Genomic DNA, 22,692 nt, shown 5'->3' with positions numbered 1-22,692 from the left:
CTCCATGCTCAGTGCAGAGCCTGACACCGGGCTCCGCCCAACGACCCCGGGATCATGACCTGAGCTGGAATTAAGAGTTGGAGTCTCAGCTTACTGAGCATATTTGTAAAAATACTATTGAGTCTATTTTGAAAATGACAGAAACTGATTCGTCTGGCAGAAATTCCCTTATCTGACTTACAGAGCTGGTAGAACAGGATGATAAGAAAGAAGGATGGACTTCACTGAGGAAGAATCTAGAAAAGTATCAAACACAAAGATCTTTGAGTTCTGACGTGTGAGTGTGTGTGCATGTGTGTAAAATGCTGGTGGTGGCAGGACAAGAAATGTACTGAGCTCTCTGGTCACATAAAAGCACAGTTAGGAAAGTCTCCAGAATTACTGAGTGATGTTTCTTTGCATTACACCAGGAAGAATCTGGATATTGGTTGGATTCACGATATTTATATTAAGGACGTGGGCTTTGTTTTTCCTGTTTGCCCCATGAGCACCATAGGAACTGTTTATTGAATATCTATTACAGTAGCTGGACTGTGTACGCACAGTGCTATTGGAACGCCCGTGTTTGTAGAGGTACTGGACAGTTTCTCAATGGAGAATCTTTTAAAGATCTAAACATTGTGTTCAAGGCAAAGAACACACTCACGCCCTGTTATATGTAATTCAGGAAGCCTACAGGTAACAAGACTGTATTGCACATATGAAACTTACTACCAGTAGATCCTAAAAATCCTCATCTCAAGAAAAAAACTGTAACTATGTGTGGCGATGGATATAATAAGTAGACTTCCTGCGATGATCATTTTGCAGTGTATACAAATATCAGATCATTATGTTGTGCACCTGAAACTAATATAGTTTTATAGGTCAATTATATATCAATTTAAAAAGAAATAAATGTGAAAGAATAGATTTAAAGAATAGATCTAAAGTGTCACCATTGTGCCACCATCATGGTAATGATTGATTACCATAGAAAATTTATCCACCTATTTTGAAACTGTGGGTAAAAGGGGGCACCTGGGTGGCTCAGTGGGTTCAGTGTCTGACTTCAGCTCAGGTCATGATCTCACAGCTCTCGGTTCAAGCCCTGTGTTGGGCTCTGTGCTGACAGCTCAGAGCCTGGAGCTGCTTCGGATTCTGTGTCTCCCTCTCTCTCTGCCTCTCTCCCGCTCATGCTCTGTCTCTTTCTTTCTCTCTCTCTCAAAAATAAGTAAATATTTTTTTTAAGTGATGGATAAAGTTTTGGTGAGGAATGAAGTACTTGTTTGACCTCAAATGTTTCTGCCCATTTTACAAACTAACTGAAGGGAAACATTACATTTAGTTAACACCACTCATAAATGAAAAACGCTTATGTGATACACTGAGAACGAGCATCGTTTGTATTTTTGCCAAAGTGTGTAACCCGAACCCAATCATGAAGAAACACCAGATAAGCCCAAACTGAAGGGTCTACTGGCTTGAGTTCCTCAAAACCGCCAGCGTCAGGAAAGGAAGGGTTGAGAAGCCATCCCAGATTGAAGGACACAGAGAACAAGAAAGCCACCTGCCGGGCATGATCCTGAACCGGGTCCTAGACTGGGGACAGTCGCTCAGAAGGACCTTTTTTTGATGATTGGTGGAATTCAAGTACAGCTGGGTGTTACGTCATAGTACGCTATTAATGCTAACATTTCAGAATTTTAACTATTAGAAATAAGACCTGACAATATGCAAGTTATTCTGAAATCAGAAAACATAGTAATTTGTGTGTTTCCATTTGGGGGGAAGAGAAAAAACAAATGTGGCAAAACGATTGAAGCGGAGAAATCCGGGTTCGGTGGCGGTCGCTCCTGGCACAGGAAGCCGTGTCTGTGTCTGCAAAGCACCGACCCACCGACCACGGAGGTCGCGAGCCGCGCTGCCCGCGGACCGCAGGGGGGTCACCGGCCGTCCAGCCGCCGTCGCGGGTCGGGTCCCTGGTTCGCGCCGTCGCGGGTCCCGCCCGGGTTCGGGTTCGGGTTCGTGTAGGGGGCGCGACTCCGAGGCGCGCGGAGGGCGAGACGGAGGGAGGGCGCCGGAGGGGGGCGGGGGGCGTCCCGGGCGGCCGCACCTGCTGCGGGAACCTGAGCCAAGGGCGCGCGCCCTTCCAGCCTCGCCCATAATGCGGTGCGACAGTCACTGGGTTTGTGGGGATCCCGGGTCCTGTGGGGTCGGGGGGTCGGGGACCCACACTGTTTAAAAGCCGCAGCTGATTCTGAAAACCAGAGGGTCGGTCAGGCCGAGGCCTGGAGACGCCGCCGCGGACTGAGGCCGGGCTGGCGGGGCGGGGAATGGGAGCTCGGCGCGGGAAGTAGGCGAGGGGGCCCCGGGGGCCCCGGGAGCGGGCGGGGCGGGGGTGACAAAGGCGAGCGGAGGGTCGCGTGAGTGGGCGCGAGAGGCCGGGGCGGGGGGTGAGAAGATCGGTTCCCGGTCCCGAAGGGAGCTGAGCGCGCGTTTTCCCCGGACGGTCGCACCGGAGAGGAGGCGCGCGGCGGAGTCGGCGGGGTCAGTCGCCCGGTGCGGTCGGCGGGGTCGGTGGGGTCGGCGGGTCCGCGCAGTCGTTGCGGTGGGTGCGCGAGCGGGGTCCGCGGGGTCGGTGAGGTCGGCGGGGTCAGCGTTGTCGGTGGGGTCGGTGCGCCCGGCCGGGCCGGCGGGTCGGCCGGGTCTGATCCCTGCGCGGTGACGGCCCGAGAGGAGCTGCAGGTGGGAGCGGGGTCTGCCGGCGTCCGCCCGTCGGGCAGCAGGAGGAACGAGTGTTTCCTGGACGTTGAGTGTTGAGGTAGAAGCCGCGGCACGGACCCTAAGGCAGTAACTGGTGCCAGGACGGCGGGCACCTTGTGTGAACAGGTGCAGGGTGTCGGCTGGGTCCAAGGGCCGACGGCTCGGGACTGTACGTGAGCGGTGACATCTGTCATGTAAGCAAGCCTCTGGAATCCAGGTGTCTGTCTCAGAATCTCAGCCCCGCTTCTGCAGGGGCCCCGGCGTTGCCCGTGTCCGATTCTTGGGGGCACAGGGAGAGGGACCTGTCACGGCCCCCTCATAATAGAAGCCCTTGTAAGAGCTAAGGGGGACAAGCAGAGACTTAGGCTTAGTGGACAAGGTACAGATGTGAAGGCAGCAGGGGGAGGGGGAGGCGCAGGATTTCTTCCATGGAGGGAGGAGTGGCCTGCGAGCCTACAAGTCTGGGCCCGCTGCACAAGCAGCCATACCGGAAGGAGATACTTTAATCACAATTCACTCATAGTATAGTTTTTTAGCAATTTGATCCCAGAAGAGAGAACTGGCCAAATTAGTTGGGACGGAGAGGACATTTCGGTGTTTGCCATAGGACTAGAAGTCCTCCAAGTTTAGCTTTCTGAGACCCCCAAATAGTTTGATGGAACCCCTGGCATTTTGGTAGATCAGGTCTCCCGGCGCCCATTGGAGCTCATCCACAGAAAACTCAGGGGCTGTGTGATGGGACCCACAAAGTCACCTAAATTATTGTCCAGGGGATTGGACCTGGAATCTGGAAGTCTGCTCAACAGCACCCTAATTCCACATGCCCTCTCCAGGTCCTTTCTCACTAACACCCCACACTCCATGTGCTTAAATGCTAGAGAAAGCACTCAGATTAAAGAGAATACGTGGAATGACCACATTACCCCCCTTGAAAACGGCCTCCTGGAACAAGTAATTGGCCCCAGGGAGCACCACCAATCAGCAGCCAGGCAGACTCCAGGCAGTCCCCCTCGGGAGTGCCCGCTGTAGATTTTGTCACTGGAGAAGGGAATCTGGAAATAAGGACATCCAGCCTGGTGGAAAGTTAGACTTAGAGACTGGAAACAAATTTAATTCCCTCCCAAAGACAAATGATCCGCCAGGAAATAAGTCCACAGAGAGCAGCAGTTTTGAAACCATCCTGCATCGAAATTCCTGAAAAGGTGCTGTTAGGGACTGAATTGTGTGTCCCCCCTCCCCATCTCCAAATCCATATGTTGATGTCCTAACTGCACAGTGAGACTGTATCTGAAGATGAGTCTTTAGGGAGGTAATAAAGGTTCAGTGAGATAAGGGTGCCTCTCACAGGAAGAGGAAGAGACACAAGGCGTGTGCACACGAAGGAAAAGCCACGCGATGGGACAGCAAACGGAGAAGGCCGCTGTCTGCTGCCTCCTGAAAAGGGCTCACCAGAAACCATCCCTGCGGCACCTTGATCTTGGCCCCCAGAACTGTGAGAAAAGAAATTTCTGTTGCTCGAGTCTGTGGTATTCTGTTATGGTGACCCTAGCGACTAATGCAGGTGCCACCAGTGGGTCAGGAACTCCTAGGTGTTCCCTGGCCACACAGAGCAGAGGCGAAAGGACAGAGGAAGTGGCTGCCCTTCACCCGCAAAAGCGGCCGACACATCTGTGTTCTCGTCACCTTTGCATCTCTTTCCCATTGTGACGGAAAAGCCTTTCCTACTTCCTCACGTGAGGGCCTTCATTTGATGTTAACGGAGGTCTCCAGGCAATGTTTTGTTTCAAGATTTAAAACAACGGTGAAAACGGGGTGAGTGAAGAAATGTAGGGAAGCAGATATTATGGAATATCGATTGAGAATGCGTTGATCCACGTTTATTTCTTTCATGTTTGGAAGGCCCCTATTGAGGTCCCTGGCCAACCCCCCCCCCCCCCCCCCCCCCCCGCCCAGTCGTCCAGCATCCTTCGGCTCGCTCACCCCGGAGGGCTTGGGGTCCGCAAGTGCTGGGGGTCCTGTAGAGCAGCCAGAGGAGTAATGCTGCTCTCATTCTGCGTTTGGCCCAGAAAACAGAAAGAACCAAAGAAAATGTAGGTAGGGCGATGCTGTTTCTTCTCCGTTGTTGTATTTCCCTCTCTTTAATAATAGTACACGGTGGGAACCACGGTGAACCGCTACTTCGCGTGCGCGCTTTTGTTCGGGTTCAAGGGATGTTGTTAGGGTCCCGTCCCTCTGGGTGGTGTGGGGGCTCACAGCAAGAGATGAGGGAGAATTCAAGACAACCCATTAGGTTTTTCTCTCCATATGTGCAGGAATGGGACAAAAAGTTAGGAGTGCTAGATCAGTGTTTCTTGAAGAGAAAAAAAAAAAAAAAAAAAAAAAAAAAAGCTACAGCTTGGAGGTGCCGGGGATCGAACCCGGGGCCTCATACATGCAAAGCATGCGCTCTACCACTGAGCTACACCCCCCTCCGGGAAAGCTTGTTGCTAACGGTTATCTGGAAATAAGTTTTGTTTTCTGAGGCCCTTGATTCCTGCCTGTTGTGGTGGTTCAGTGTTAACGGGGCTCCCGCGGCTACTTTGAGCAGGAGACCTTCAGGAACCAAAGAGGGGCACTGATTCTTCAGAGTGTAGAACTTGAGATGGAAAGGAAGACCCTGGAAACGTGTCCGGTGATAGCCAAGAAGTGTCTCCTGTGGCTTCAACACGTGTTTACAGTTTCCTTCTCCCATTCCTGCCAAGGAATTAATCAAGCCCCAGTTTTCAGCTCTTTTGCTTTCCTTCAGATATGTCTTACCCTGAGACACAAGGCTTTGGTAAGTCAGCATTTTCCGGCCTAAAATGGTTCATAATATTTCTTGTTTGCTCCATTGGAATATTAAGTATCAGATTTAATAGGGAAAAGGCATCACGACCCTAAAAGGAAACCCTAGAGTGATGCATTCAGCATTTCACTTAAAGGGCTGTTTCTCTTCAAACTTAGGAGGCCCTGACAATTGTCCAAAATCTCTTTTTCAAAAGGCATTCATTAGGCATGAAGGAAACAGCTTTGGGGATGGAGAGAAATGTTGGATTGTGAGAGTGAGACCAAACGTAAAGAGCCACAAGATTTAAGGGTCAAGGGAAAAATTATCTATTTATTTATAGGAAACATCATGCCATTATCAAACAGAAGAAGTGCAGAAAACAGGTTATAAAAATTCTTTTGGAGATGGAGGGAGGGGGGAGGATGGGAACATGAGGAACATGAGCTAGCTTTGCTCACATTAAATTCGAGATACATGCAGCGCACTTGTGAGGATGCTACACGGCCAACTCAGGATCACCTGGGCTTCAAGCCTTGGGTTTCTGAGTCACTGGGAGACCCAAGAATGAGAAGCCAGGTAAAGACCAAAGAGTGTGCTCATTAGCGTTCACTCCTGGACATTTCTTGAACCCTGGGACTTATCCTGGTTAAGACTGTGTTCTTTGAATTACATGAGAAGATGCTGAGAAAACCCATTTCCTGGTACCCCGGATTTCTAGTGGTTAAGTGTTTCGCATTCTGGTTTCCCCATATATGAGCTTTTGCCAATATTCCTAAAATGACAGTGAGTCCTTTCTGAAATTGGAGGAATAAGATTTGTCTGGCAGACTAGTTCTCTCACTTGCCTCATGGAACTTTTATTTCTTTTATTTTCTTTTATTTCCAGTATGGTTGATAATGCAGTGTTAAATTAGTTTCAGGGGTACAATATAGGGATATGGCAATTCTATGCATTACTCACTGCTCATCAGGACAACTGTGCTCTTAATCCCCTTCACCTATTCTGCCCGGCCCCCCACCCACCTCCCCTCTGGTGACCATCAAGTTCTTCTCTGTAGTTAAGAGTCTGTTTCTTGGTTTGTCTTTTCCCCCCACTTTGTTCATTTGTTTTCTTTTCTTATATTCCACACTTGAGTGAAATCATATGGTATTTATCTCTCTCCAACTGAGTTTGCCGTGCAATTCCTGGGTCGTAGGGTAGTTTTATTTTTGATTTTTTGAGGAGTCTCCCCACTGTTTTCCGGAGCGGCTGCACCAGTTTGCTTTCCCACCAGCAGTGCAAGAGGGCTCCTCTTTCTCCGCATCATCACCAACATCTGTTGTTGCCTGAGTTGTTAATGTGAGCCATTCTCATAGGGGTAAGGGGGTATCTCATTGTGGTTTTGATTTGTCTTTCCCTGATGATGAGTGATGTTGAGCATTTTTTCATGTGTCGGCCATCTGGATGTCTTCCTTGGAGAAGTGTCTCTTCATGTCTTCTGCCCATTTTTTAATTGGATTATTTGGTTTTTCGGTGTTGCGTTGTATAAGTTCTTTATGCACACATATATCCACATAATAATGGATACTCTCGTTTTCCGGTTGCAGAATTGTCCTTGTACATACACGAGCACACACCACACACATTCTACTGCAACATTGCAGGGGTTCTTTCTCTGCAGATTCCCCCCTGCAATTGTTGTGTGGATTAAAAACATCACACACACACCCATCAAGACAGAAATGAGTTGTAAGGGTAATGGCATGTAACATATTGGAATTTCTTAGGTTGTAAAACTTTAAATGAAATATTCGCTATGTCAGTTAACGTTTCATCCAAGACCTCAGTGAATAGGAACCAAGAGAGTGTGACAAAAACGCGCCCCCGCCCTCCCCCACGTGCCGGGGCAAAAGCCAAGCTGCCGAAACCCGGGGTCGAACCAGGGACCTTTAGATCTTCAGTCTAACGCTCTCCCAGCTGAGCTATTTCGGCTGCTGGAAGGCCCCTTCTTTAGTCATTCTCCAATTGGTAAAGTCTGCATCGCGGGGCCAGGGTACCCCCCCCCCCCTGCAACGTGTCCGCTCCCACTTTGCTCGCAGGCATCCGCTTCCTCGAGAGTTGGGGGGGGGTGGGGTAAGGGCTCCCAGAAACCCTGCGCGAGGAGAAGGCCTTCGGAGGCAGCGGGTGACCTGGAGGAGGAGGGGCGGGTAGAAACGGGTCAGCAGGGGCTCCCTGCGTGGTCGCCTGGGGTTCCCCACGACGCGAATGCCGCTCGGGGATGCAGGGAATTCAACACGGAATTACCGAGTCTTCTCCGGTCCTTTCTCTGTCTTGCTCCTCAGGGGCCGAGCAGCAGGAACAGGGCTAGTGGGCACGTGGGGGTGGTGACTGGCTTCTTGCTCGGGGTTCAGGAAATCCGGACGAGCCGGTGTTTCCTCCCTGGCTTCCCGGAGCGGACACTGCGGCGGCCGAGGGGAGACCCCAGGCGGGGACTCAGGTAGAGACGTTGGGCGGGGACCCAGGGAGAGACCTTGGGCAGAGACCTTGGGCGGAGACCCAGGGAAAGACCCCAGGGAGAGACCCTGGGCGGAGACCTTGGGCGGAGACCCAGGGAAAGACCCCAGGGAGAGACCCTGGGCAGAGACCCCGGGCGGAGACCCGGGGCAGAGACCCAGGGAGAGACCCCGGGCGCGGACCCAGGGCGCAGGATGAGGCCGATGAGGCCCTCCCTTTCGCCACAGCCTGCAAGACGAGTTGTTCAAAGGAGACGAGTACTGGAGTGCCGGAGACAGACAGGTAGACGCGAGAGCGTGGGTACGAACCCGCTCTCTAGGAAAGGACGGAGCCCCCCTGAGCCACCCCTTTCACTGCAGAAATGCCCTCACCCTCCGGAAACTTGAGCCACATTTCTGAGGAGTCTTCAAGGACAGAAAATCCACCGTGTCAAACGCCGCCGTGCCCTAAACCTCTGAACGGGACCCCGTGCTAGAAGTGTAAGAGGAAGGCAGGCCAGATAAGGGCGCTTCTGCTCAAGGACCGCCCTCCCCATCAGTCCCTCCCAAGGCCCCCACCCCGCCAAAGGCCCAGGGCATTTTTCCTGCACGGAAAAACCACAGAGATCTCCGGATGGAACTCTCTCCTGTGTCCTCAACCTCTCTCTTTCTTCTTTCCCCTTCTTCGAAAGTTTGTCAAGCCCTCTCCGCGTTAGGAGGAGATGAGCCACAGTCTCAGAGGGCACCTCTCTCTTTCTTCTTTCCCCTTCTTCGAAAGTTTGTCAAGCCCTCTCCGCGTTAGGAGGAGATGAGCCACTGTCTCAGAGGGCATTTCTTTTTTTTTTTTTTTAATTTTTTTTTTCAATTATTTTTGGGACAGAGAGAGACAGAGCATGAACGGGGGAGGGGCAGAGAGAGAGGGAGACACAGAATCAGAAACAGGCTCCAGGCTCCGAGCCATCAGCCCAGAGCCTGACGCGGGGCTCGAACTCACGGACCGCGAGATCATGACCTGGCTGAAGTCGGACGCTTAACCGACTGCGCCACCCAGGCGCCCCTCAGAGGGCATTTCAATACTTACAAATTACAACTACTCTTACCTGGCGTATGTGAAGCACTTCTACAAAACGCTAAGAAAAAGACTAAAATCTCGAAAAGAAAGAGCAAATTAAGACGCACTTCACAAAAGAGGATCCCCATATAGCAGTAGGCGATTTAAAAGGTGCTCAACGTCTTTTGCTAGCAGGGAGATTCAACTTTAAAAACAGTGAAATACTCCTCACCAGCATCAGGTTCTGCTGAGGGTGCGAAGCAGCTACAAGTCTCAGGCATCTCTGAGCAGGCTTTCCAGCCACCCGCACACCCGCGCTGGGAAACTATTTGAAAAAAAAATTTTAAAGATTTTATTTCTAATCTCTACACCCAAAGTGGGGCCCAAGGTCACAACCTTGAGATCAAGAGTCGTGTGCTTCACCAACTGAGCCAGCCAGGCGCCCCCAGAAATATTGGCTGGAACTAAATATGCATATGACCTGTGGCCCCGAGACCACACCTGTGCGTGTGCCTAAGAGAAACGCATGAGTATTTCCCTTGTGGAGGGGTGCAGAACTGCCACCCCGAATTCTGCCACCTTGGCATCTTGATTACTTGGAACTAAAGGGACTTGACAAACAGCTGGTGTGAGGACACTCTGATTCTCCTTGGTCCCTGAAAGCAGATGAGTGTCCCCTGTACCAAGAGGGCACAAAGCATCTCAGCACCAGAGACAGGGGATTTAGGGCAGAGAAAGTCAGATAAATGAACCTCGTTACTTCTCCACCGTTTACTACCCCAAGCCCAAACCCCTTTGTCTTGTCACTCCTTCGAGTTTCATGTTTCTATGGGGCTCTCATATATAAAGAATTAAATTTGTTTTCCCCCTGTAATTTGTCTCACATTAATTTATGTTAAGTGCTGTTGCGTTTGCTCATGAACGCTAAAACTACATTTTTCTGTCATTTTCTGTCAGTGCACGACTCACATGTCCCACACCTGTTTTAAATCACAGAACATTAGCATAAACCCAGTTATTTGAGAAAATGAGAGAAGAACTTGAATTAAGAGTACAAATGTAGAGGGGCACCTGGATGGCTCAGTTGGTTAAGCGTCCGACTTTGGCTCAGGTCACGATCTCACGGTACATGAGTTCGAGCCCCGCGTCGGGCTCTGTGCTGACAGCTCAGAGCCTGGAGCCTGTTTCAGATTCTGTGTCTCCCTCTCTCTGACCCCCCCTCGTTCATGCTCTGTCTCTGTCTCAAAAATAAATAAACGTCAAAAAAAATTTAAAAAAAAGTACAAATGTAGAATTTAGAAGCATTCCTAATTATCTTAGAAGTCTTATGTTAATTACTGGACCAGCATAGAATCCAGAAAGGGAAAAGGGACAACTTTTCACCTACACTAGAACGACATGAACATGGACAGGAGTGCTTGTGGCCACGTTAGACGTTCAGCCAACACCCGGCGCCCTCCAAATGTGCTCCAGCAGCGAAGGGAATCAATACCTTGTGGTGTTATCTTGTGATGTACAGTTTCCATCCAAAGGAACGCCTAGGGGGCAACGAAAACTTCCACGACCATCACTATGGATGAATCTAATTGTTTTAAAACTGGAGTGAAATACTCAAATGAGTGCATATGATATGATTCTATTTCTATTTCAGAACAGGAGAAAAACACATCTCTGGTGGTGGAGGTCAGAAAGCAGAGCGGATCGTGGTAAGAGGGGGAAGCTCCGGGAGCTTAGGAGTCTTGGGTCTTTGCCAGGGTGCTGGTTACCGTGGTGCTGGTTACCGGGGGTGCTGGTTACTGGGGTGTTGGTTACCGGGGGTGCTGGTTACCGGGACGTCTGCATAGTCGCAGCCCATCAAGCTCGTTCATTAAGGTTTATGCATCTTACTTTATAATTAAGCCTCGATTTATGTAACAAGAGAAGAAGAAAGAAGGAGAGATGTCCTTGCGAACCTCCTTGCCTCCAGTGCCTCCTGTCTCCCCAGTGCTTTTCAACCTGCGGGCTCCGGGCTGCTGCCCTCTGTGAGCACTAGAAGCTCCCGCAACAACTCACAGAGCCAGGACCCGCACTCTTGTCAACAATCTCCGCGATTTTCAGAATTTTGGGAACGGTTTTCTCTGGAACCAGGAAATACAGTGAAGGACTGAATTTCAATAAAACCCTACGTGTCTGCATGGGTCCTCAAACGCCAGTCTCCACGTCCAGGCTTTTTTTTTTTTTTTTTTTTTTGCCTTTAGCCAAGAGTTGGTAAGAGTGTAAAATTTGGATGTAAGGTTTGGGATGATAATCTCCCAAACTATTTTGGTTCTTTTACCGATTGCTTCTCCCCAGCACAGAAAACATTACCTACTCAGGGTTTACCCACAGCCCCGCACGTCGCCCCAACCAGGCCCGGGCTCGGCCTGAACTGGGAGCACAGGGAAGGAAGAAGAGTACAAAGTGATGTGGACGGGAGTCAGCACAGAGACTGAAGCGGGCGGGTAGGGACGCGGGGGTGCGCTGGACTGCAGGGAAGGCTTGGAGTGCACACCGCGGGGGCGGAGGGTTGAGGCAGGGAGGGGCGAGGCGCTGGGCAGGGCCGAAGGGGAGGAGCGCAAGGAAAAGCATCCTGGGAAGGAACAGCATCTGCGGGCAGGTGCAGCGGCTAGTGGACGCCCGCATCTCTCCGCAGCTTCCTGCCGGTGTGAGGCCGCAGAGGCGCGCCTTCTCTCTCAAGGGACGCGGGCTTGTCCCAGAGGGGATGTGGCCCATTTTGCCTCGGACCTTGGTGGCTTCGGAGCCTCACCTCTCCTTGGGCCTCTGGCCGGACAGGGTGCGCGCTCTGAGGCCGCGCGAGGCTGACGTGTGGTCGCAGTTCGGGAGCTGCGGGGAGTCCGGGAGTACGTGGACGCGGTGGGGGCACGTCCCGCCCGCGCCCCTGGGATCGGCACAGCCAAGACGCTGCAAGCGTGGTGCTTTGTAAGGTTTTGCCTGACATGCAAAAGGTAAGAATGTTCTCGTTTGTTGGCCCGCTTATTTCCAACTCTCAGAAGCGTATTGGAACCCGACTTTCTCCTGAAGAAACGCTTCTGGCATTTGCGACGCGCTCCTTTCCTTCTCACACCCGGCCCTTGCCTCAGCAGGCGTCCCAAGAGCGGGGCTCGGCCTTGGGGAGCCCGGGGCCCCGACAGGGCTGATGCTCGCGGCCGCCACCCCATCCTCGGGCCAGCACGCGGGCAGTGCGGGTGAGTCAGCTGAAGGTTGGTGACCACCCCGCGTAGACAGGTAGGAAAAGGTGAGGGAGTTTTCTGGAAGATCCCTGGTCTCTTGGCTTCTCTAGAGGGAGAAGGAGGCTGCTTTTCTGCTCTCTGGATGCTTGGAACCTCGACTGCTTTTTCCTTCGGTGACTGATTTTCTTTCTTTTTTTTTTTTAACATTTATTTATTTTTGAGAGAGGGAGAGACAGAGCATGAACGGGGGAGGGTCAGAGAGAGAGGGAGACACAGAATCCGAAACAGGCTCCAGGCTCCGAGCTGTCAGCACAGAGCCCGACGCGGGGCTCGAACTCACGGACCACGAGATCATGACCTGAGCCAAAGTTGGACGCTTAACCGACTGAACCACCCAGGTGCCCCAGGTGACTGATTTTCTAAGAGGGGATGGCGTGTCCTCCTGTGGGCTTCTGTTGAGGCGCCTTGACATCAGAATCCGGAACTCTGGAAAGTTCCAGAGACAGAGGGTGGCCCTGGAGACTCAGGAGATTGAGGCCGAAAAAGATGTATGGTGTTGTGGGGAGAAGAGCTCCTAACTTCTGGGGGAACAAAGAACTGAGCGTCCCCTGACTGGTCCTGGCCCCAGGACCTCGGTGCCTGCCTTTTCAGACAGAAACGCCCCGGGGCGCCCCGATTTCAGCACAGGGGACCACTGTCGTGTCCACACTTATCATCCTTTGCAGTTTAATGGCTTTTCTGTCATTAAGCCCCAGAGTGCGAGAGTCTCTGACAGAAGCGGTGGCCACCTGCACATCAGCTATCAACCGCTGGCCGTGAACCTAGGAAGGTTTGCGTGCAAGTTTCCAAGTCGTGTAGACTTGGCTTGTATAAGTCATCCGGGTTGGGGAGGAGGTAGGACTGTAAACCCGCAGGACAGCGTGAGTGCTTAACTCTGATCCAGACCCACATGGCTCTTCCCTTGGGCCGTACGGACCCCATGTCGAGTGCTTCCAGGTCCCACAACCAGACGCCGCGCGGTTGGAAGGACTGCTGTTGTTAGACGAGGTTATTTAGGCCCTAAGAAGCCTGGAGGCCAGCCTGGAGGAGGCCGTGGCTAGCCGTGGGGAGGGTCAGAGGCCCGTCCGGCCTCACTCCAGAGAAGCCCCATCACCCCCGATGGCCCCGGGTGGCGGAGCCAGGACAGAAAGCCCCTGGTCAAATAAGGAAGGGAGCCCCCAAACCCTACTTCTAAGAATCCCCGCCCCAAGTAGTGGGTTCTCCACCCCCTTGTTAACAACTGTCAGTAACAGAAACCCCGACCCCTTGGGCTCACACGCTCTCACATCTCAAGACTGTACTCACCTCAATAAACGTTCCTGCTCGTACCCCTCATCTACTGTGGTGTCTCCCCTTGAATGCGACATCTTTTCCATGGCTGGGTCAGGGCTCAGGGCCTGGGGTCTCCCAGGCTCACCTGACAACACTACCCTCTGGCTCCTGTAGCGCATTGATGGGGCCCAGGTGCTGGTGATCGCTGAGAGTGCTTGCAGATTGGGTGATAACAGAATCAACAACAAATAACCTCAGTGAATGAGCTCGGCCACCTCCCTGCTTCCCAAAGGGGTTAAGAATGAGCGGCGGCAGCAAGTAGAGTTTCACGGAGATATTTGGAGCAGCGGTAGAGGTTAGAAGTACGGTGGAACAAAACTGGAGGTGCTGGGGATTGAACCCAGGACCTCGTGCATGCTAAGCACGCGCTCTACCACTGAGCTACACCCCCTCACTCTTACTTAGGCCTTGAAGCCCTTTCATGACCCTACTGTAACTGCAGTTGCCTGAGTCTCAGGGTTAATCATCCAAGCCTTTATGTTTAGTTCCCTCCTTTCTATACTCCATACACTACATCCCCTCTGAGGCTCGGCTGCCCCGGAAAAAAGGCGTTTCAGTTCCTTGTTCACGGTCAGCTCATGAGCAGCCCTTCCCAGAGTCCACTGCCCACAGGCTCTTCCAGTCCACCACCTGGGTGCATCCTGGGACACGACGTTCTCTTGCGGGGTTTCCCAGTATTACTTTCGGTGTCCTTTGACTCTTGGATACATCAATGCTTTATATAGTAAAAAAAAAAAATAAAATAAAATTACAAAAAAAAATTAAACTCCCTCAAGTGTGTGTCCGAAGACTCTAAAGCTGAATACAAACAGAAACAAATTGAACATAGAATAACCACATAGAGGAAGAACAGATACAAGCAAATGTTTTACACAGTATTTTGTTTTAATTGTAATGACAGAAAAAGCGAATCTTAACCTTTATGTAGCAGGGTTATCATTATTATTTTTTGTAGTGTGTAAGAGTATAGCAATTGTGATATTTTGTGTGAATTTTATTTATTTTTATGTGTGTGTGTGTGAATTTGTGTGATTGGAAAAGTGAATACATATTTGGTGTTGGAAATCAAGGCTCTCTCATTAGAGAAGGAAGAAAGAAAGGCAAAGTCCTGTTGACTCTGGACAGGAATTAGAGCCATAAGTATGAAACTGTATATAAATCTGTCACTTCCCCCCAGATCTGTCTGCTAACAGGGCCTAGAAGACATGATACTTCTGTAACAAAAAGCAATGCTAGCCCGCTATCTTGCTTTTTAAATACCATTCCCCACTCAAAGGAACCAGATACTTTTAGAAATCACTGACTCTAGGACTGGACCAGGGAAAGTACAAGACGAATCTGAGATATCTTTCTGTGCTATAATGTAGGTGCTTAAAAGTGAAGGGGGCAGTTCAAAAGGATCCAGAGGCCAACTTGAAGGGCCTCTCACTGGTCAAATCAGAGACACTTCCAGCATGAATAATGACAAGTGATTATAATTCTTGGATACTTAAATCAATATGGAAGAAGGGAAAGTTTTCCTTACAGTGGGGTGTGAACTAATAATAGAAGTAATAATAAGGTTAGAAAATCACCACTTTGCCACCATCAGAACAATAATAGAGTCAGGCAAAATTCATAAGTCAGTTAAAAGCATAGGTAAAATTTTGATGATGATCAGAATATTTATATAGTCTCAGAGTATTTCCTTACAGGTTTATTAATTATAAGGGGGGAATGATCATTTTAAGGGGAAGAAACCTGGTAAACACAACCTTAACAAAGTGATCAAAGCAAACATGACTAATAAGCCTGGTGTGATGCAGGGAGACATCATTCCTGTGACATTCCCCCCAAATATTCACAACCCAAAGCTAGTCTAATCACAACATTAACTGGGGAACATGTTGATCTCATGAAAAACAAGAAGTGTGAGAAACCATTCCAGATTTTAAAAAGACTAAAGGGTAAATTCCTACATGATGCTGTAATGGACCCAATTTTGGGACAGAAATTTCTACAAAGGAATTTATTAGCAAAATTAAAGCTAATAAGACTGCATATTAGACAATACTATTTAACCAGTGTTAAATTTCCTGACTTCAAAATTTGTGCTGTGGTAAGGAAATGTCCTTGCTCTTAAGAAATACATGCTGAAGTGCATAATAAAAAGATTATGACGGAGGTTTACAATAAAAGGATTGTGGATAAAAAGACACAGTATCCAAAAATGGTTTTGAAATAGTTTAGAAAAGAATAATGTTTTTCTCCCTTTGTCTCTCAATAGGATAGATAGATGATAGATAGATACATGATAGGTAGATAGAAAGAAAGAAAGAAAGATAGATAGATAGATAGATAGATAGATAGATAGATAGGGATTTATTGGTTGTTGAGGGAGAGGCAACACGGTGCTCTGAAATGATCCCAACATTTGGACAGTATGTGCTTCTCAGGTGGTTCCCATCGTATTGAAAAGATTGCTAAGCAGAGACAAAGTTGTGAATTTGCCAACTTAGAATGTTAGAATTTAGCAGGTGTTTTGCTCTGTTTCGCTTTCACACTCCTTGCTTGTGAGTTACTCATCTAAGGACATCTGAAAGGGATGAATTTCTTTCTCCAGAGCTGGGAAGCGAGCCGGGCCTGCCTGGCTGGGAAGAGAGAGTGAGGCTGTGAGACCCAACACTCCTCCCTCTATTATTCAGCGGCAGTGATGGGAGCGGGTAGTTTGGGGTTGAAACCATAACAGCCCTTTGGTGGGGCCATCAGTGGACTAGAAACTTTGAGCAGTGCCTGGAAAACGCAGAGTAGAAGTTTGGACAAGAAGCAGAAGAAGAAATGGCTGCTCTTTCGCAGCAGCGAGGATGCCTTAGACACCTGCGAACTATGTCTTCTTGTTTTGGCTAATGATTTCCATTTTGACGCAAACAAAAAGTTTTTTTCTGCCACCTCTTCATAGTAGCACGGTGGGTGTTAACTGACATTTCTGGGTATACTTTTATGTAGAGATTTTACTTTATTATTTTTTATTTTATTTATTTTGAGAGAAAAAGAGCGAGTGGGGGAGGGGCAGAGAGGGAGAGGGAGAAAACCCCAAGCAGGCTCCGCGCTGTCTGATGCGGGGCCTGAACCCATGAACCGTGAGATCATGACCTGAGCCCAAGTCAAAAGTCGAGAGCATTTAACCAACTAGGCCACCCAGCTGTCCGTAAGCAGGGATTTTAAAAGAAGGGACTGATTGGAGGGAAGGAAATCGGACGGTTTGAGCCAGCAGTCGGGCCCATGCAGGCTACTGAGTCATTTAAAGCAGATTTTTTTTTTTTTTTTTTTTTTTAATGTTTGGCAGGACTCTGGCCTCTTTGTGCTGTCCTGTGGCGGCAGCGGCCACCCACTTAGCACCTGCCTCAAACTTCGGGTGATGGAGACAGAAGAGGAGGAGTCGAGAGAAGACTGCGGTTCCTCCTAAAAACTTCACACAAACAAAGGAACTACTTTGCCTCAGGCCTCTGGTTTCCTCCTTTTTCCGTTTGCCCTTCTCTCAACAGTGGTGGGAATAGGGGCGAACTGACAACTTTGTTACTATGGGGGCAGGCTTCTTGTGTCGAGCGGAGGGGTCGTAGGCGGAACACCGGCGCCCAGCGAGCCCAGGTGTCGTTCCCGCGGAGGGAAGCAAAGTCTTTGCGGGTGTGAGGCCAGAAGGGTCTCGAAACGCGGAACCTCCCCTGGATTGTGCGGCAGGCCCAGCCGATCACAGGGGTCCTTACAGGAGGGAGGCGGAGGGGGGAGGCCAGCGGGACCTGGGGGCAGGGGTGGGGAGATGCGGCCGCAGGGTGAGCAGCGGAGCCGGGCCGCACACCTGTGCGTTCAGCCTGTGCGTGCGCAGTGACGCGTTACACCTGCTGGAGGGAACCGACCGCGCGCCTCTTCTGCCCGCAGCCTCTGGTGGCTTTGAGGCTCGTGGGGTCTAAACAGAGTAAAAATTAACGTCTTGGGTCCCGTGTTGGTTTTCTGGTGAGCGTTCTGCCAGGGAGTAAAGAAGCAGAAGGTAGGACAGTGCAACCTGCACCTCCTAGAGACGGGGTGGGGGGGCGGCTGGAGGTGCCGGGGGTCGAACCCGGGGCCTCGTGCATGCGAAGCACGCGCTCTCCCACTGAGCTACACCCCCCGGCCGCCGCAGGTCCCCCGCACCTGTCTCCATGGGGTGGAGGAGCCGCAGGTGTGGGGGGGCTGGGGGCGGAGGGACTAGCCTTTTAGCAAACAGAGCTCGAGAGGGGGCACAGAATGTTGGAAGCGCTTGTCAGAAAACTGGCCGGCTCTTCCCTGGCTTGAACACGTCTTGCTGTTTGCTGTCCGCTCCACGGGGAAGGGAAGGGCAAGGCAAGATTTTCTTGGGAAAACCCGGGTGGGAATCCATACCACAGGCCTTTCGGAGTTTCAGAGTCGGATTTATCACAGCCTGAAGGCAACTGAGCAGGCCGGAGGGGGCGTCCAGGGTAATAACGCTTCGGTGGCCGCACAGGGATAGGGACCTACTGGGTTTACAGAGCGAGACCCAGATGGAGACGCGCGAAGGGACCCGTCTTTCAACCCAGAGATTTGTGGTCCTTGATCTTCCAGAGAATGGGGGGTGGGGCGTGGAGAGGAAGGGGTGGGTGTGGTTCGGGGCACGTGGAAGTTAAGGGATCCGTCTCTAAGGTCGGCCTGGGGGTGCCGCACGGCGAACCCCGCCCAGTGCCCAGACCTGACTGTGGGGGTGGGTGGGCGTGAGCAGAACAAGTATAATAGCAGAACGAGAGCTGAGTGTCCTGGGAGATGTGGACTCAGGAACTCGTTTACTGATGGTTCTGGGGGCGGGATTCTGAGGGGAAGACTTCTTCCCAGACTGACCCTGAACCCTACAATTCACACTGGTTAGCCCTGCGGCCTTGAAACTTCCATGGGAGACCCAGAAAGACTCATTTCCTGACACCAGGCTCCTAGTTGGTATTCTCTCTTCTTCGTTTTACATCTTTTTAAGTAAGTGTGTCACTGAGCCTCTTGAAATTGAAAGGACATTATTGGTTTGGCAGAATTTCTCTCTTGGCTGGTTCATGGGGCTGCTAGAATAGATAAGAAGGAAACACAAGTGGCAGGTTTCACTGGACTCGAGTGCTTGAGAAGTGCCCCCCACCGAACTCTGCAAGCTCTGGTACGTGGTTGTATGTGCATGTGTGTGTGTGTGTGTGTGTGTGTGTGTGTGTAACTGTAAGAGGATGGCTGGAATATTATCTAGGCTGTTCGATGCTGTGGAAACACAATTGTGAAAACTCCCAGGATCATCCAGTAATTACCCCTTAAATCACTCCTGGAGAAACCTACATATCAGCAGGAGTACTACAAGTGATTCACAAAGAGGTTGGGGTTCTTTTTTTCTGTTTGCCCCAAGGTACACTGAACAGCATAATTGTTAATCAATGTTGACAACATTCAGACTCTCCATCCACCGCATGATTGAAAATATCTATTCCGGGGGAGATAGTAGGATGAGTTTCAAACGTGATTCTTCTAGTGAAATAACCATTTATCTCATAAAGTAGAACTCAGACCCTGAAGACACATGAAGCGTATTTCCAGTGCATCTAGGGCAGGTGGAAACATTGTAACTGGTTCGGTGCCATTTTTAAAAAGGTGGCAGGCCAGCAGGAGTCGGTTTTTTATGTGGGGAGCTTTTGTGCTCCAGAATTCCAATCCACACTTAGGATCCGTGTGTGTTTACAATGTCTCACCTTGTTAACATGGACAGAGAAGATTAGTTATACTGCTCTAATAAGTCTCCTATCTTGACTGAATGTGAAGAAACTTTCTACACTAGGTAGTAAATGATTAATTCATCCTTCTTCTCCAATTAAATGTGCCTCTGAAAAAAATAAAGCACTGCCTTTTCAGTTAGAGTGTCTACATGGCCTAAGGGATCATGTCTGCTCCCACATTCCTGTGCAGCCCATGGTCCTACCCAACTGCTGCCTCCTGCACATTCACAGATGGTCCCACACATGACCACATCGCCTTTCCTCTAAGAGTTTCTTAATCTGTAATTTCTCCCTGAGAAAGCTAAACAAAAGATAAGTTTGTTGAGATAGAACACCCAAATAAAACATGGTTGAAGTTCCAGAATTCATCTACAGTGTACTTTAAAATGAGTCAGTCTTATTCTGAGTCAAAGTTAGACACAACTTGCTCTCAAAGAAGTACCTCAGACAGCTCTGGCAGCACATGTTATTTGTTTTTATTGTTTTATTTTTATAATGTTTTGTTATTTTTAATTTATTTTTATAATTAAAAATTTTTCCATCCAATATTTTCTAAAGCGTTCTCATACTAAGCTTTTGACCTTTTTACTATATTCTCTTCTCCTTTAAATCACAGAGGTGGGTTTCCATGGAGAAGTCTATGGTTGGAAGGAAGGAAGCATTATTTTCCCTTTTCCTTTTTTTTCCCCTTCCCCCCACCCCCACATTTGGGCTGAGCCCTAACATAATACAGAAAGGCAGTCGTGATAATTCAAGATATTCTTTCTCATGTTTTGTCTTGTTTCTTTTTGTGACTTCATGAATTCCCATAGTTTTCTGACATGGTGGGTCCAAGTGGCAGAAAGACCCTGTAAAATTGTACCTTGAAAACAAGAGGAGGGAAAACATGACAGCAGAATAGAAAGAGAACTATCGTTCGCTTTAAGAAAGTCTGGCTCCTGAGCACTACTTCTGAATCTTTTATGGAGATGTAAATCCCAAAGCCAAGACATCTTAACTTGAGAAAGAATTGTCCTTGGAACTTATTTATCCTTTGAAAATTCCCTAATCACAAAAAATAAAGTAATGAAAAAGAAAAAGAAAAAATTTCCTCATCACTTCACAGGGAAACTTTTGACATTATGTTTGTTCTGGGAACCAGGATTCCCAATACCTGAGCAGTCGGTCAGCCCGCACTTCCATTGTGGTAGCTAAGGGTTAGGGATCTTCAAAATGTATCACAGGGCTTAGTACACGAAAGGGGACTTTGGTATTAGCCAAATTGTTAATTTTGGTATTAATACCAAAGCTCTTAAAGATTTGATGAGGACGAGGCAGCTCTGAGTATGGAAATGATTACAAGATACTATGCTATTTTAAATGTTGCTGAGCACAAAGACAGACACAAAGTTCCCAGTACATGTTGGAAGTTAGCACAGTGTTGATTGCAAAACTTGCGAATGTTTATTAAAAGGAAAAAGAAACTTCACCTCGAATTCAATTATGTATGTTGATTCAGAAAATATTAATATTATATTACCATGGGAGAGAACAAGGTCCATTATCAGGCCGCACAAATGGTTCGACAATAGAAGTACATTTTTGCAATTGTATCTCCTGCATTGGAATAGGAAATTGGGAAAAGATTAGAATACAGGCATGCACTTAAAATGTATACCCTCCTGAGCCACGTCCCAGCACCCAACCCGGCGCTTCCCAAAGCTTCCCAAATCACCCAACCCGGCGATTCCCAAAGGAATCGGTTGGGGGATCCAGGTCGTGGTTGAGCGGGTCTGCGCAGGGGCGGACGTTCCGCGTTTCTCATCAGCTCGCAGGGGCCACCACGGTTGGTGCGAGGACCGCACTGATGGGGGCGCACCTGCCTCGGGCCGGGTCGTTAGGGGTGCAGACGGAACTCGGCTGGCACCCGTGTTGGGGCGCGGGGACCCTGCGCGGACGCCTGCGGGCGGCGCTGCACCCACGCCGAGGGCTGTGGGCGCGGCCACCGCGGCCGGAAGCAGGGGAGCTAGGAAGACGGTGTGAGAGCCCGCGCCCTTCCCCCAGTCGGCCTCTCCGTCCTCGCCTCTCCTTTCCCGCGCGGTTAATACAGCAGCAAAATGGAGGCGGGGCCCCCGCGCCCACCGTATCGGTGAGGAGGGACCCGGAGCAAAAGTGGAGGTGCCGGGGATTGAACCCGGGGCCTCGTGCATGCTAAGCACGCGCTCTACCACTGAGCTACACCCCCGCAGGAAAAGCGTTCTCCCGGGAGGCTATTCAAGGGCAGCGCAGGCGCCGGCGACCGGTTCCCGGAGGCTGCCTGGGCCGGTTCCGCGGCGCCTGATGCGGCGGCCCCGCAACCTCGCAGCCGGGACAGAGGCTCGCTCCGCGGAGAGACGAGCGAAGCGCGCTGCGGGCCAGAGCCCGTGGGAGCCCCGGATCCGCCCGCGAGGCCGTGGCGAACGCGTTCTCTCGGGCCTCCGCGCTCTCGTTTTCCCGCTCTCCCGGCTGCCAGAAGTCGTGCGCAGGGAGGCGACCGAAGAGGACAGGTGCAAAAGGCGGGGGGCGCGCAGACGCCGCCCCGGGGTCGGTCCTCCCGGGAGACCGCGCGGGCGGTGCACCTGTCGCCCTCCCCCGCCTCACCACCACCCCCCGCCCGGGCGGCAGGCGCCGCGCCCCTCCCTCCAGCCCCAGGAGCGCACCTGCGAGGCTGACGGTGCGGACGTGGCTCTTTGGGTAGAGACAGTGTGGTTCCCCAGCCTCTCCAATTAGAGGCTAGAAGGACGCTGGCAACAGTGAAAAAGCCACCGAGGTCTCGGCTCAAGACGTTAGAAGACGAACAGCGTGATAAACCAGAAGACTCGGAATAAACTAAAAGAAGGGAGCGCTGATAAAGACGAATGCAGAAAATAACGAGTTTTAAAAAGTGGAACTAATAAAGAAGCTAGATATTTGAAAAGGCAACAGAAGAGTCAAACTTCCAGCTAACCTAATTAAGAAAAGAGAAAATCAGGACCGCAGCCAAGTCCCCATCAAAACAAGAGGGCTTTTTTTTTTTTTTTTTTTTTTTTAATATATGAAATTTACTGTCAAATTGGTTTCCATACAACACCCAGTGCTCATCCCAAAAGGTGCCCTCCTCAAAAACAAGAGGGCTTTCAAAGTCGTGAGAAGCATCGTAGCACAGTTCAGCAAATGATTTAAAAACTTAGATGAAGTGGATTTTGTAAATATCATATCCAAGTTAATCCTTGTACAGACGGGAGGCCAGCAGGCTATTGCTCTAGAAAAACAG

General features: G+C 50.2%; 5 non-coding genes across 5 annotated transcripts; all 5 read right to left on the bottom strand.

Annotated features, from left to right (window-relative positions):
- Window positions 1-5,141: 5,141 nt before the first annotated feature.
- Window positions 5,142-5,213, bottom strand: TRNAA-UGC (transfer RNA alanine (anticodon UGC)). Its single transcript has one exon. It is a non-coding gene; the product is annotated as a tRNA-Ala (tRNA).
- Window positions 5,214-7,449: 2,236 nt separating this feature from the next.
- TRNAF-GAA (transfer RNA phenylalanine (anticodon GAA)) lies at window positions 7,450-7,522 on the bottom strand. The gene has a single exon. It is a non-coding gene; the product is annotated as a tRNA-Phe (tRNA).
- A 6,450-nt stretch (window positions 7,523-13,972) lies between these two features.
- Window positions 13,973-14,044, bottom strand: TRNAA-AGC (transfer RNA alanine (anticodon AGC)). The gene has a single exon. It is a non-coding gene; the product is annotated as a tRNA-Ala (tRNA).
- Window positions 14,045-17,725: 3,681 nt separating this feature from the next.
- Window positions 17,726-17,797, bottom strand: TRNAA-CGC (transfer RNA alanine (anticodon CGC)). Its single transcript has one exon. It is a non-coding gene; the product is annotated as a tRNA-Ala (tRNA).
- Window positions 17,798-21,573: 3,776 nt separating this feature from the next.
- TRNAA-AGC (transfer RNA alanine (anticodon AGC)) lies at window positions 21,574-21,645 on the bottom strand. The gene has a single exon. It is a non-coding gene; the product is annotated as a tRNA-Ala (tRNA).
- Window positions 21,646-22,692: the final 1,047 nt, after the last annotated feature.

The sequence above is a fragment of the Panthera pardus genome, unplaced genomic scaffold (genome assembly GCF_024362965.1).
Source record: "Panthera pardus isolate Hobbes unplaced genomic scaffold, ASM2436296v1 HiC_scaffold_17, whole genome shotgun sequence".
Taxonomy (NCBI): Eukaryota; Metazoa; Chordata; class Mammalia; order Carnivora; family Felidae; genus Panthera; species Panthera pardus.
Note: the sequence above shows the minus strand (reverse complement) of the source record. Positions and strands in the feature narration are given on the sequence as shown.